The sequence below is a fragment of the Mytilus trossulus genome, chromosome 14, assembly GCF_036588685.1.
Source record: "Mytilus trossulus isolate FHL-02 chromosome 14, PNRI_Mtr1.1.1.hap1, whole genome shotgun sequence".
Classification (NCBI taxonomy): domain Eukaryota; kingdom Metazoa; phylum Mollusca; class Bivalvia; order Mytilida; family Mytilidae; genus Mytilus; species Mytilus trossulus.
Window position 1 is genome coordinate 41,974,268 of NC_086386.1, and position 13,223 is coordinate 41,987,490.

Here is a 13,223-nt window from a genome sequence, read left to right on the forward strand (position 1 = left end):
GTTAACGAGGTATGCAATATTTTATTTTATAATATTCAATAAAATATGTGACTCTCATGTTGAACAAAGGTTGGGTAATTTATGTAAATTTGAATAAGAATTGTATATAAAAACACTTTTGAATTATAGATTGTCTATGTTTTTTTTTATTGAAACACAAGTCATTAGAGAGCTTCTTAGTTATGATCTCATTTTAGGGTAATAGTCTTAAAATAGGATCTCATTGTAGGGCAATAGTCCTAAGATCAGATTTTATTGTAGTGCAATATTCTTAAGATGAGATGTGATTGTAAGGCAATAGTCTAGAGATGCGATCTCATTGTAAGACAATAGTCTTAAGATGAGATTTCATTGAAGGGCAATAGTACTAAGATGATATGTCATTGAAGGCCAATAGTTCTAAGATGATGTGTCATTGAAGGGCAATAGTCCTAAAATCATATGTCATTGAAGCAATAGTCCTAAGATGAGATCTTATTGTATGGCAAAAGTCCTTAAATGCAGGGTTGGCAAAAACCCGGGTTTTATGAGTATTGCCCAGCCAAGTGGGAAATACTGGGAAAACCCGGGTTTTACTGGGTTTTTGTGGGCAATACTGGGTAATATAAAATACTGTTCTAAATTTTATAGAGGATTCAGTGATTAAACACAAATGTTATGCATTTAAAATATGTATAACCTTTTTAGCTCACCTGGACTAAAAGGCCATGTGAGCTTTTCTTATCACTTGGCGTCCGTCGTCGTCTTTGTCGACGTCGTCGTCGTCATCGTCGTCTGTCGTCGTTAACAATTTTTCAAACATCTTCTCCTCTGAAACTACTGAATGGATTTGAATGAAACTTAGCATGATTGTTCCTTAGAGAATCCTGCACAAAGTGTGCGCTTTGATTTTTGATCCGTCAAAAAACATGGCCGCCCTTACTTAAAATAGAACATAGGGGTCAAATGCAGTTTTTGGCTTATATCTCAAAAACGAAAGCATTTAGAGCAAATCTGACAGGGGGTAAAAATGTTCACTAGGTCAAGATCTATCAGCCCTGAAATTTTCAGATGAATCAAACAAACCATTGTTGGGTTGCTGCCACTTAATTGGTAATTTTAAGGAAATTTTACGGTTTTTGGTCATTATCTTGAATATTATTATAGATAAAGATAAACTGTAAACAGCAAAAATGATCAGCAAAGTAAGATCTACAAATAAGTTAATATGACCAAAATTGTCAATTGACCCCTTAAGGTAGATGCATGGTATACCCGCATATGCCGCCATCTTGGATTGTATAATTGCAGTAAAAAATCGGTCTAGTTATTTGACTAAATCTGCAAATTTGGAGACAGATTTGCAATTTAAAGGTTAGACTGTTTGATAATATAAAGAAAAGTTGGTAATTTATTTTATAATTCAAAATATTTAAACAAATATATTTGTTTTTTCTTTTAGAATCATTTCTTTCAAATGAGTCATGTAAGGGAAGATAACTCTTTTAGTAAAAAATTTATACTAGACTTATAGGGAAATTTTTTCATTTTACTTGTAGCAAGAAAACAAGTTCGGTGACACCATTTTTTCTTTTTATTTTCTTAAACTATAGTACAAAACCTATCTTTTCACAATTTATTTAAAAATTCTATCTCATAGATTTTTTTTTATACACACAAATGTGTTTTTCCATTAACAATCTAACCAAATTTAGGCAATTTTCAACGACACATAGCTTGAAAAATAGCACGGTGACCCATACTTTTTATTACATTTCTGAAAAAATCATACTAAAATCTTCATTTTGGCTAAGTATAAGAAAATTCTGTCTCAAAAAAGATTTACTTATGATCTACCTTAAGGGGTTATTGTCCTTTAATTGCAATTTTTCACAATTTGTTCATCATATTCGCTAACTTTAAAAAATCTTCTTCTCTGAAACTACTGAATGGATTTGAATGAAACTTAGCATGATTGTTCCTTAGAATATCCTGCACAAAGTGTGTGCTTAGATTTGTGATCCGTCAAAAGAAATGGCCGCCGTTACTTAAAATAGAACATAGGGGTCAAATGCAGTTTTTGGCTTATATATCAAAAACGAAAGCATTTAGAGCAAATCTGACATAGGGTAAAAATGTTCATTAGGTCAAGATCCATCAGCCCTGAAATTTTCAGATGAATCAAACAAACCATTGTTGGGTTGCTGCCACTTAATTGGTAATTTTAAGGAAATTTTACAGTTTTTGGTCATTATCTTGAATATTATTATAGATAAAGATAAACTGTAAACAGCAAAAATGATCAGCAAAGTAAGATCTACAAATAAGTCAATTTGACCAAAATTGTCAATTGACCTTCTAAGGAGTTATTGCCCTTTAAAGACTTTTTTCACAATTTGTTCATCATGTTGACTTACTTTAAAAAATCTTCTCCTTTGAAACTGCTGTATCAATTTCAGCCAAACTTAGGCTAAATGAGTTTCAGAGTATCTAGTATAAATTTTATATTTCATTTCCTTGTATGTCAAGAAACATAGCTCCTATGGCTAAAATAGAACATAGAAGAAAACGATTTTTTTTGGCTTTTGAAGAGAATAGGACGATTTAAAGAACATTTAAATAAATTGAAAAGCCAAAATAATCATTGATGAGAGATTAAACCAAAAAAATTCAGGTGAGCGATTCAGGCTCTTGAGAGCCTCTTGTTTGTTTGTCTGGATTGATAAAACTATAAATATAAAGCAAAAACATTTTTTTAAATAAAACATATATAACATTTGAAATTAACAATTCACTTAAACATTGCAATAAATATTTTTTTTCAAAGTATGGATTTGTGACACAATGCTTGGTAATAAACAAGGTTTCCTTAAATGTGCAAATCTTGTGTTCTGTCTACATAGAAGGGAATGAAATTGAATTTTTCATTCTTTTAGAAATGACTGTCAATGGTTATCTGTATAAAAAGTATATATTCAGCTGTAATACTATGAAACTACACCAAGACTTTACTATTTTGTGTTAAAATAAGCTAAAAAAAAAGAATTCCCGGGCGGGTAATACTTTGTCAACCCTGCTTAAATGGGATCTCATTGTAGGGCAATGGTCTAGAGATGAGATTATATTGAAGGACAATAGTCTAGAGATGTCATTCTAGGGCAACAGTCTGGAGATGAGATCGCATTGTAGGGCAATAGTCTGGAGATATGATCTCATTGTAGGGCAATATTCTTGAGATGAGTGGTCATTGTAGGGCAATAGTGTGGAGATGAGATGTCATTGTAGGGCAATAGACATAAGATGAGATGCTATTGTTGTGCAACAGTCTGGAGATGAGATGTCATTGTAAGGTGACAGTCTGGAGATGAAATCTCATAGAAGGGCAATAGTCTGGAGATGAGATCTCATTGTAGGGCAATAGTTTGGAGATGAGATCTCATAGTAAGGCAATAGTCTGGTGATGCGATCTCATTGTGGGACAATAGTCTGGAGATGAGATGTCATTGTAAGGTGAAAATCTGGAGATGAAATCTCATAGTAGGGCAATAGTCTTGAGATGAGATGTCATTGTAGGGCAATAGACCTAAGATGAGATGCTATTGTAGGGCAACAGCATGGGAATGAGATCTCATTGTAGGCAATATTCTTGAGATGAGTGGTCATCGTAGGGCAATACTCCTAATATGAGTTGTCATTGTAGGGCAATAGTTCTAAAAGCAAATGTTGTTATAGGCCAATAGTCCTTGGATGTAGAGAAGATACGTTTTTGAGTTTTAAAGTACATAGATAGTCTGTTAATCATTATTACTATTCATTTAGATCCTGATGTCATTGCATTATCTTGAACATAACTGATAAAAACCCATTACAGCCAAGTTGAATGAAAAAATGAGGAAATCTACAGAAAGGTCAACTGCAAATTTAAAAAGAACGAGATAATGAAAATGTGTTAAAAGATGTGATACATTAAAAAACAACTTTCAGCATATTTTGAATTCAAACTTTGAATAACTTTTTATTACACGTTTCTTTTATGAAAATTTACTATTTTAAACACTACATGCTTAAAGATTAATCTTAGAAAACTAATTTTCAAATTATGTTGAATTGCCTTTTATTTTATAGTACTATATGGAAACTTCATCTATTTTACTTATTATTGATAGTTTTTACTTCAAAAGTATTGGTACATTTAAGGCATGTGCATGATTTTACACAAGATATTGTTGCTCAAATATTGCATGGATTTCTGAATTTTATGTATATATAAATATCTGATAATGAGTACAGTACACTTTTAGCAATATGATTTTAGTGTTAATTGTTAAAATGTTTTTAAGTATTTGCATTTAATTTTTCCTTAAAAGATGATTTTTTGACAGTATTACCTTAGCCTAGTACTGATGCAATATTGACAGAGTTATACATATTTATGAATGTATAGTTCTATTGAAATTACAAGGAAAATATGAAAAAAGGAAGGTAACCCTTTTTGATTTTGATAATTTAACAGCTTTCATATATATATATATCAGTAGAGGGTCACAAACCAACTTTTTGCTTCGGTTAATATCAAATATAAAAACAAAGATATATAATTGTTCCGCACATTGTTTTTTTAAGCAGCTGATTTTAACAAATGTAATTAAATGTTTATTTTTAACGTTATTTATAAGAAAAAATGTCATTTAGGGTACCCCATAAAAATCCTCTGAGATTAACAGTGAGAAATGGTGTTTGTAAATTGATAATTAGTAGTACATTCCATGTCTAAAATGCAAAGGCTACTCTTTAAGTTTGCATAATCCTTACTAGAACATCTGCTGAGAAGTGATCTCAAACAAGAGGAAGATTTAGGGGGGATCCCCCCTCCCCTTTTTTGCTTATATAGGGAATCCCTTAAGTGTGACTGGAGCGGCCCCCCTTAGGCAGTCAATGGACCCCCACTTATGAAAATTTCTGTATCCGCCACTGCAAACTTGTATTTGATGTACATGTATTTTATTTCAGTGCATTGAACAATATTGAAAATATTTTTTATAATAACTTGTTTTACTTCTATTTGTACAGATTTTCATTTTAAAATAACTAATTTGGGTTTTATATATTTGACAAGTTTATCTTTAATTTCAATTTTTCATCAGTATTAGAGTTTTTATTTTATAAACCAAGCTTTTTTCCATGTGAACTGACTCAAAATTGCTTAAATTTATATTTCAACACCTTTCTGAAAATTGTTTTGAAGTATTTTCACACATGATTAAGAAGTTTCATCCATCATTGTCTTGAAGAATTTAAAAAGATCTGTCATTTAATTAAACTTTGATTCACTGTTGCTTAGAAAAACTGACTACAAAGGAATAAAACTAATGCAAGGTTCCATTAAGTGTTGTCCCTTGAAAAGCTCGATTGGAAAGTTCATGAGACAGACTTTTAAGTTAATTAACCTTGAGGTCAACTGATTACCATAATTGACTTTGTCTATTTAGTCTTAAGGTATTAAAATTGGGATAATATTTTAAATGTTCGGCTGGCTAAAAATAATTTTGGAAGCCCTGACCTGGACAGTTGAATTTAAGGCATGACTTAGTTCATGAAACAGACAATTTCTTTGGTTTAGATCATTCAAATATATATTTTAAATGATTGTTTTGCTAACGGAGGTATCTTTTTAACCAGACTTTTTGCTTCAGTTATTCTCAAAACTTTTAACTAATTATATTTATTTGCCAATGAGTAATTGTAGATTTTGGTATAAAAGTTCTGTATATATATACACTGATTGTTATTTAATTTGTCCTATTGTATAATGATTATTTAAATCAAATTAAAGGCAAAGTGTACAGTTGAAATTTTTGTATGTACTACTTCTTACTAAATAAAATTAAGAATGGAAATGGGGAATGTTTCAAAAAAGACAACAGCCTGGTCAAAGAGCAAAGATTAGCCGAAGACCACCAATAAGTCTTTAACAGTCAGAAAAAAAAATTGCACCAGGAGGCGTGCTTCAGTTGACCCCTGAACAAAAATGTGTACTAGATCAGTGGTAATGGACATCATACAATTACGAAATATATAAATGAACTAAAATTGAAAATTACTAGACTAACAAAGTCTAGGCTCCTGACTTGGGACAGGCTCAAAAGTGCAGCAGGGGTTGAACTGTTTTGTGAGATCTAAACCCTTCCCCTTTACATCTAGCTAATGAAGAAAAAAAACCGCATATCAATACGCTTAGTAAAACTCAGTTTTAAAGAAGTTAAAGTCCGATTTCAGAATAGGTAACAAAAGAAACTAAGCAAAATGATTATGATGAATAAATTGACAAAGGACTACTAGCATTTACTGAAATGTCAGCTCGAGACCTCAATTGAAGTTACTGATATAACAAAAATAACAGCAACTATTACGATCCAACAACAATCACTGAATAACTGAGTTACTGTCTCCTAACTTGGGATGAGTTACTGCCCCCAACATTAGGACATGTAGTACACACAGAAAACGATGGAGTGAAACTTATTTGTTAGAGCTTAACCCAACGCTTTTTAGCTAACGTGGACCGAAGGGCCAAGTGAGCTTTTCCCATCACTTGGCGTCCATCTTCGTTAACTTTTACAAAAATCTTCTCCTCTGAAACTGCTGGGTCAAATTTAACCAATCATGACCAAAATCATCATTAGGGTATCTAGTTTAAAAATGACAAAATAGAACATAGGGGTAAAACGCAGTTTTTGGCTTATAACTCAAAAACCAAATAATTTAAAGCAAATCTGACATGGGGAAATTTGTTAATCAGGTCAACATCTATCTGCCCTGAAATTTTGAGATGAATCAACCAACCCCTTGTTGGGTTGCTGCCCCTGAATTAGTAATTTTAAGGAAATTTTGCAGTTTTTGGTTATTATTTTGAATGTTATTATAGATAGAGAAAAACTGTAAACAGCAAAATGTTCAGCAAAGTAAGATCTACAAATAAGTCAACAGGTCCAAAATGGTCTGTTGACCCCTTAAAGAGTTATTGTCCTTTATGGTCAATTTTTAACAATTTTCATAAAATTTGTAAATTTTTATTAACATTTTACACTGAAACTACTGGGCCAAGTTCATTTAGATAGAAATAGTTGTAAGCAGCAAGACTGTTTAGTAAAGTAAGATGTACAAACACATCACCATCACCAAAACACAATTCTGCATGCTTCCTATGTTTAATATACACATAGACCAAGGTGAGCGACACAGGATCTTTAGAGCCTCTAGTTTAAAGATACTGTTTTAAACAGGTGTCCATCCCTAAACGTTTGAAGATGCAAACTAGCTCAAATTTGCGAATCTTGGATTAAATGTGCATTAATAGGAGTGTAGCAGCCCTCTTTCAGAAATAAATAACTTTGAACTTCATTTCAAACCAATGAGAAAGGTCAAGGTTAACGTCTGCCTTCCGTTCGGAACTGTTATGTGACCTAAATATACACGGTACGGTGACATATAGTTGTTATTTTCTGTGTCAATTCGGTATCTTATGAAAAGTTGTGTCATTGGCTATCATACCACATCTTCTTGTTTATGATGTGTAATGATGGAAAATATTTTATTTGACCTGTGAATGATATGCATAGTCGTTCTCATTAGCAGAACTTTAAAATTAGAGATAGTCCCATTTAGTTTGGTGATATCATGTATATACTTGTTATGTAAGATACCTGTCAAGAACCCATTTGTTGCTTACATGTGAATGTTTGGGTGAATATAAAAATGAGAATTGACAATTTTTTGAAAGACAATTTATTTGTTCTAGTCTGTGTGGAGTTACAATGTATTGTGTACGGTTGAGATGTTTTTATTGTTAGTGAGGTATGAAATATTCTATTTTATAATATTCAATAAAATATGTGATTCCAAATGTTGAACAAAGATTGGGTAATATATGTAAATTTGAATAAGAATTCTATATAAACAATTTTGGATTATAGATTGTCTATGGTTTTTTTTTGGAAACACAAGAGATTTTCTAAGTAACTATCTCAATATAAGGCAATAGTACTAAGATGATATGTCATTGAAGGGCAATAGTCCTTAGATGGGATCTCATTGTAGGGCAATAGTCCTAAGATGATATGTCATTGAAGGGCAATAGTCCTAAGATAAGATCTTATTGTATGGCAAAAGTCCTTAGATGGGATCTCATTGTAGGGCAATAGTCTGGAGATGAAATTTCATTGTAGGGCAATAGTCTGGAGATGAGATTATATAGAAGGACAATAGTCTGGAGATGTGATGTCATTCTTGGGCAACAGTCTGGAAATGAGATCCATTGAAGGGCAATAGTCTGGAGATGAGATCTCATTGGAGGGGCAATAGTCTGGAGATGAGATGTCATTGTAAGGCAATAGTCTGGAGATGATATGTCATTGTAAGGCAACAGTGGGGAGATGAGATCTCATTGGAAGGCAATAGTCTGGAGATGAGATGTCATTGGAGGGGCAATAGTCTGGAGATGAGATGTCATTGTAAGGCAATAGTCTGGAGATGAGATGACATTGTAAGGCAACAGTCGGAAGATGGGATCTCATTTGAGGGCAATAGTCTGGAGATGAGATCTCATTGTAAGACAACAGTCTGGGGATGAGATCTCATTGTAGGGCAATATTGTTGAGATGAGTTGTCATTGTAGGGCATTATTCCTGATATGAGATGTCATTGTAAGGCAACAGTCTGGAGATGAGACCTCATAGTAGGGCAATAATCTGGAGATAAGATGTCATTGTAGGGCAATAGTCCTTAGATGTAGCTAAGAAACATTTTTGAGTTTTAAAGTACATAGATAGTCTGTTAATCACTTCATTTAGATCCTGATGTCATTGCATTATCTTTTACTTAATTGAAAAAACCCATCACAGCCATGTTGAATAAAAAAATGGGAAAATCTGCAGAAAAGTCAACTGCAAATTTAAAAAGAACGAGATAATGAAAATTTACTATTTTAAACACTGAATGCTTAAAGATTAATCTTAGAAAACCCATTTTTGAATTATGTTGAATTGCCTTTTATGTAATAATACTATAATGGAAACTTCATCAATTTTACTTTTTATTGCTATTTTTGGGATACGATTGCTGTCAAGCAATCTGTAGACTTTTACCGTTGACCCTATGATACACTCCCTCACGTCATTCGTTTTATTCTAAACATTCAGCAACATCTCAGATTCTTATGATTGTCTTGCTTTAAAAGGTAAAAACAAGCAAAACAATTGAACATAAACAACTTTCCTGTAATGTTTTACTCATAACCTTCATGTGTGATATTTTCCTTGACTTATATGCGTGTTTGTAACAATACGGAAAATCAGAATTAAACAGTATTTATATTTAGTGTTTTTATAAATTTAGAAACACGTCAGAGGGAATTCCCAAATTTTGATAACTTGCGAGAGTTCTCTGAAAGCCGATCGATAATTCTATATTTTACCGTTATGAAACTGATATTTGATACTGTACTCTCATAAAGAAATGCAGAACCATTCATCATATCATTTAATAAACGTACTTGTTCCAAATCGTAAGTCGCTGATTGTTTATGTATTAATGCCCATGCGTGGTCTCACCAATTAGAGACAAAAAGAATTGTAGAGACAAAAAGCGTCAAGAAGCGACAAGAAGAATAATATTAGCAACAAGAAACTATTTAGCGACAAGAAAACATTTTTTTATTTATATTACTTATTCGAAATAAATATTAAAAAAATATGCAAAAGAAAACAATTTCAACGACAGGAAAGTTAATTTTGATAGGGGAAAAAATGAAATTCAGTTGCTACATTTATTTACATGATATTTTATAAGGTATCACAGGAAGTATTACCTTTACCCTGTCGTTTTATGGTATTACTTTTACTTGTGTTTTAGAACAATAATATATTTTGTCTTTTTATTTGTTTTTAAAACTATTTTTGTACAATATATACTTAACTTGCAAAATGCATTATTTGTGCATAATTGTCCAGAAAATACATACACAAATTGTGAAATACAAATTAAGAACTGAAATCAAACAAGAGGAAGTCATAATTTTTATTTCTTCATCTTTCAATGTAATCCTAAAAAAATATTTTGATGTATGTGATGACAAAATGTATTCTTGTCGCTAAATAGCTTCTTGTTGCTTTTTGTCACTTATATTATTTTTCTTCTTGTCGCTTCTTGACGCTTTTTGTCGCTAATTAGTGAGACCCCACATGCGCGTGTAGTTTTCCTGATTTCAAGGGGTATCAGATTGAGTGTTTCCCCGCTTCATTGATTAATTTGAAACTCATGAGATTCTTTCTATGTCTGTCTGCGTATGGAGGGCTATTGTTGTTGCATAATTTTAAATCATATGCATAATTTAAATTAAAATAAATGTTTCATCGTAAAAATTACCTATAACACCCCTTCAGCAGAAATGGAATCTTCCATATTATCGTTTGGAGTTGTCTCCCTTTTCGAAGTATTCGTCAAGAAGAATTAACTCGTAAATGCCGATAAACGTCGTAATATATTAAGAACGATCTCAATGTAAACAGAGGAGTGTGTACGGAAAGGAGTCATGCCCTCTGACCCAAAGGAACTTCAATAATTAAAGAGTAAGAAATGGGGTTCCTCCTAAACTGGCCGCCGTTCTATATATAGCTTCGCACCAAAGGTGAGTGTAGCGATACGTGAACACAACAGGGGTCCAGTTTAGGGTTCCTCCTAGAATTACGGTGATAAGATATGGAAGCAAGTTAACTCGTACCACGGCATTGGAACCAAAAAAGTTAACTTGTACTACTGGGAAGTCGTACCATTCAGAAAAATATATTAAAAAATATGATGTTTTATGGGTTTCAGTTTGTAAACTTAATAGAAATAAAGTTGAATTACTTGAATTTTACACAGGAGTTAAATGAAAACTTAGACAAAAATAAAGAATGTTTTAAAGCATTAATGTTTTAACTGATCTTTCAAACTAGAACATAGGCGGATCCAGGCCCCCCCCCTTTTTTCGTTGAAAAAATTTGGTTGATTATAAAGGGAATCATTGAAGCATGACTGGAGCGGGTCCCCTCTTAGGTTAGTCAGCAGGCTCCCCCTTAGGAAAAGTTCTGGATCCGCCACTGTAGAACTTAATCCAGAGGAAAGTTAAAACATTGCTTTAACTGTACCTTATTCAAATTGAACATGTTGAATATATATATATCCAATTTAAGTTAATTAAAGCTGTAATCCATGATCACAAATTGAATGCTATGTTTACAATTGTTGAAAGCCATGTGCTTTTTTTGCGGGGGAAAATGCGGACCCCCTTAACAGGAATCACTTACATTTCATTGTTACATTTATTTATAGACAGTAAAAATAATTTTGGCAATCATTTGGACTAACTGCTAAGACTGAATCATTCATGAAAAATTTTCTTCGGGTGAAACTGTTTATACTTTAATTATCTACATCTGCCACAGTATTTTCTATCCAATATACAAGGAACATTAGCTACAAATTGGTCATTGTACTTTCAAATTATATACATTTTACAGACTTAAGAGGTATTGGGTGAAAGTAACGTATATCATGTATATTCATCATTTAACATCATTTGAATGCATTTAAATAAGTTGGTACGAGTGAGCAATGGTACGAGTTTGCATTGGTACAATTTTTGTTTAGTGGTACGAGTTTACAATGGTACAGGATAACTATAATTTGATAAAACACAATAAGTACATGGCTCATACACTTGTAACGGGGATTGGCTATTCTTTAAGTTGAGTGACTATTCAGATTGTTACATTTTGCATGTGCAGTTGAATTAGTTTAGAGAATAATACTATCCAGCTGTACCAGGGTTACCAGCCAAAAATGCTTGAGACTCACGCATGTTCATGCTTTTTTGCGGCAGTATTCTTGGATCTATTTTTTTCCTCTTTGATCTTTTCAATTTTGGCCAAATCTCCTGCATTTGTTTAATGAAAATTTGGCAGAACTGCTATACATGTGTCAATGAAAACTATGGCAATCGTATCCCTCAGAGCATTCTGCTCTTTGATTTACTTCAAAAGTATTGGTACATTAAAGGCATGTGCATGATTTTACACAAGTTATTGTTGCTCAAATATTGCATGGATTTCTGAATTTTATGTAATATAAATATCTGATTATGAGTACAATACACTTAAGCAATATGATTTTAGTGTTGATTGTTTTTAAGTATTTGCATTTATTTATTCTTCAAAAAAGAATTTTTGACAGTATTACCTTAGCCAATAGTACTGTTGCAATATTGACAGAATCCCATATATTTATTATTGTACAATTCTATTTAAATTACAGGGGAAATATGAAAAAGGGAGAAAACTCTTTTTAATTAGGATCATTTTGACAGCTTTCATATGTATATAATATGAGGAGAGGGTCACACACTAACTTTTTGCTTCTGTTAATATCAAATATAAAAACAAAGATGTATAATTGTTCCATACATTGTTTTTTTAAGCAGTTGATTTTTAATGGAATTAAACGTTTATTTTTAACGTTATTGAAAAAAAAAATGTCACTTAGGGATTTCGGGATTGACCCTTTCAGGATCGAGGAATCCTTTTTTGAATTTTTTGACCTTAGGCTTTCATGTTTTTAAGCCCAGGATTTCAGGATCTGGTGTTTTTAAGCCTGGGATTTTGGGATCTGGTGTTTTAAAGCCCAGGATTTTGGGATCAGGACCCCTCCTACCCCCTCTCTAAATTCCATGTCTAAAATGCTACTCTTTAAGTTTGCATAATCTTTACTGAAACATCTGCTGAGAAATAAATGAGCTCAAAGTTGTATTTGATGTACATGTATTTTATTTCAGTGCATTGAACAATATTGAAAATATTTTTTTAATATCTGGTTTTACTTCTATTTGTACAAATTCTTATTTTAAAATAACTAATTTGTGTTTATATATTTGACAAATTTACCTTTTATTTCAAATTTCTAACACCTTTCTGAAAATTGTTTTGAAGTATTTTCACTCACATGATTTAGAACAGTTTCAACGATCATTGTCTTGAAGAATTTACAAAGATCTGTCATCTAAATAAACATTGATTCACAGATTTCTCATTTAAGAAAAACTAACAACAAATTTGGGATGAAACTAATACAAGGTTTCATTAAGTGTTGTCCCTTGAAAAACTCAATGGAAACTGCCTTTGTTTCCCTTTAGCTTTCAAAAGATGCTATTG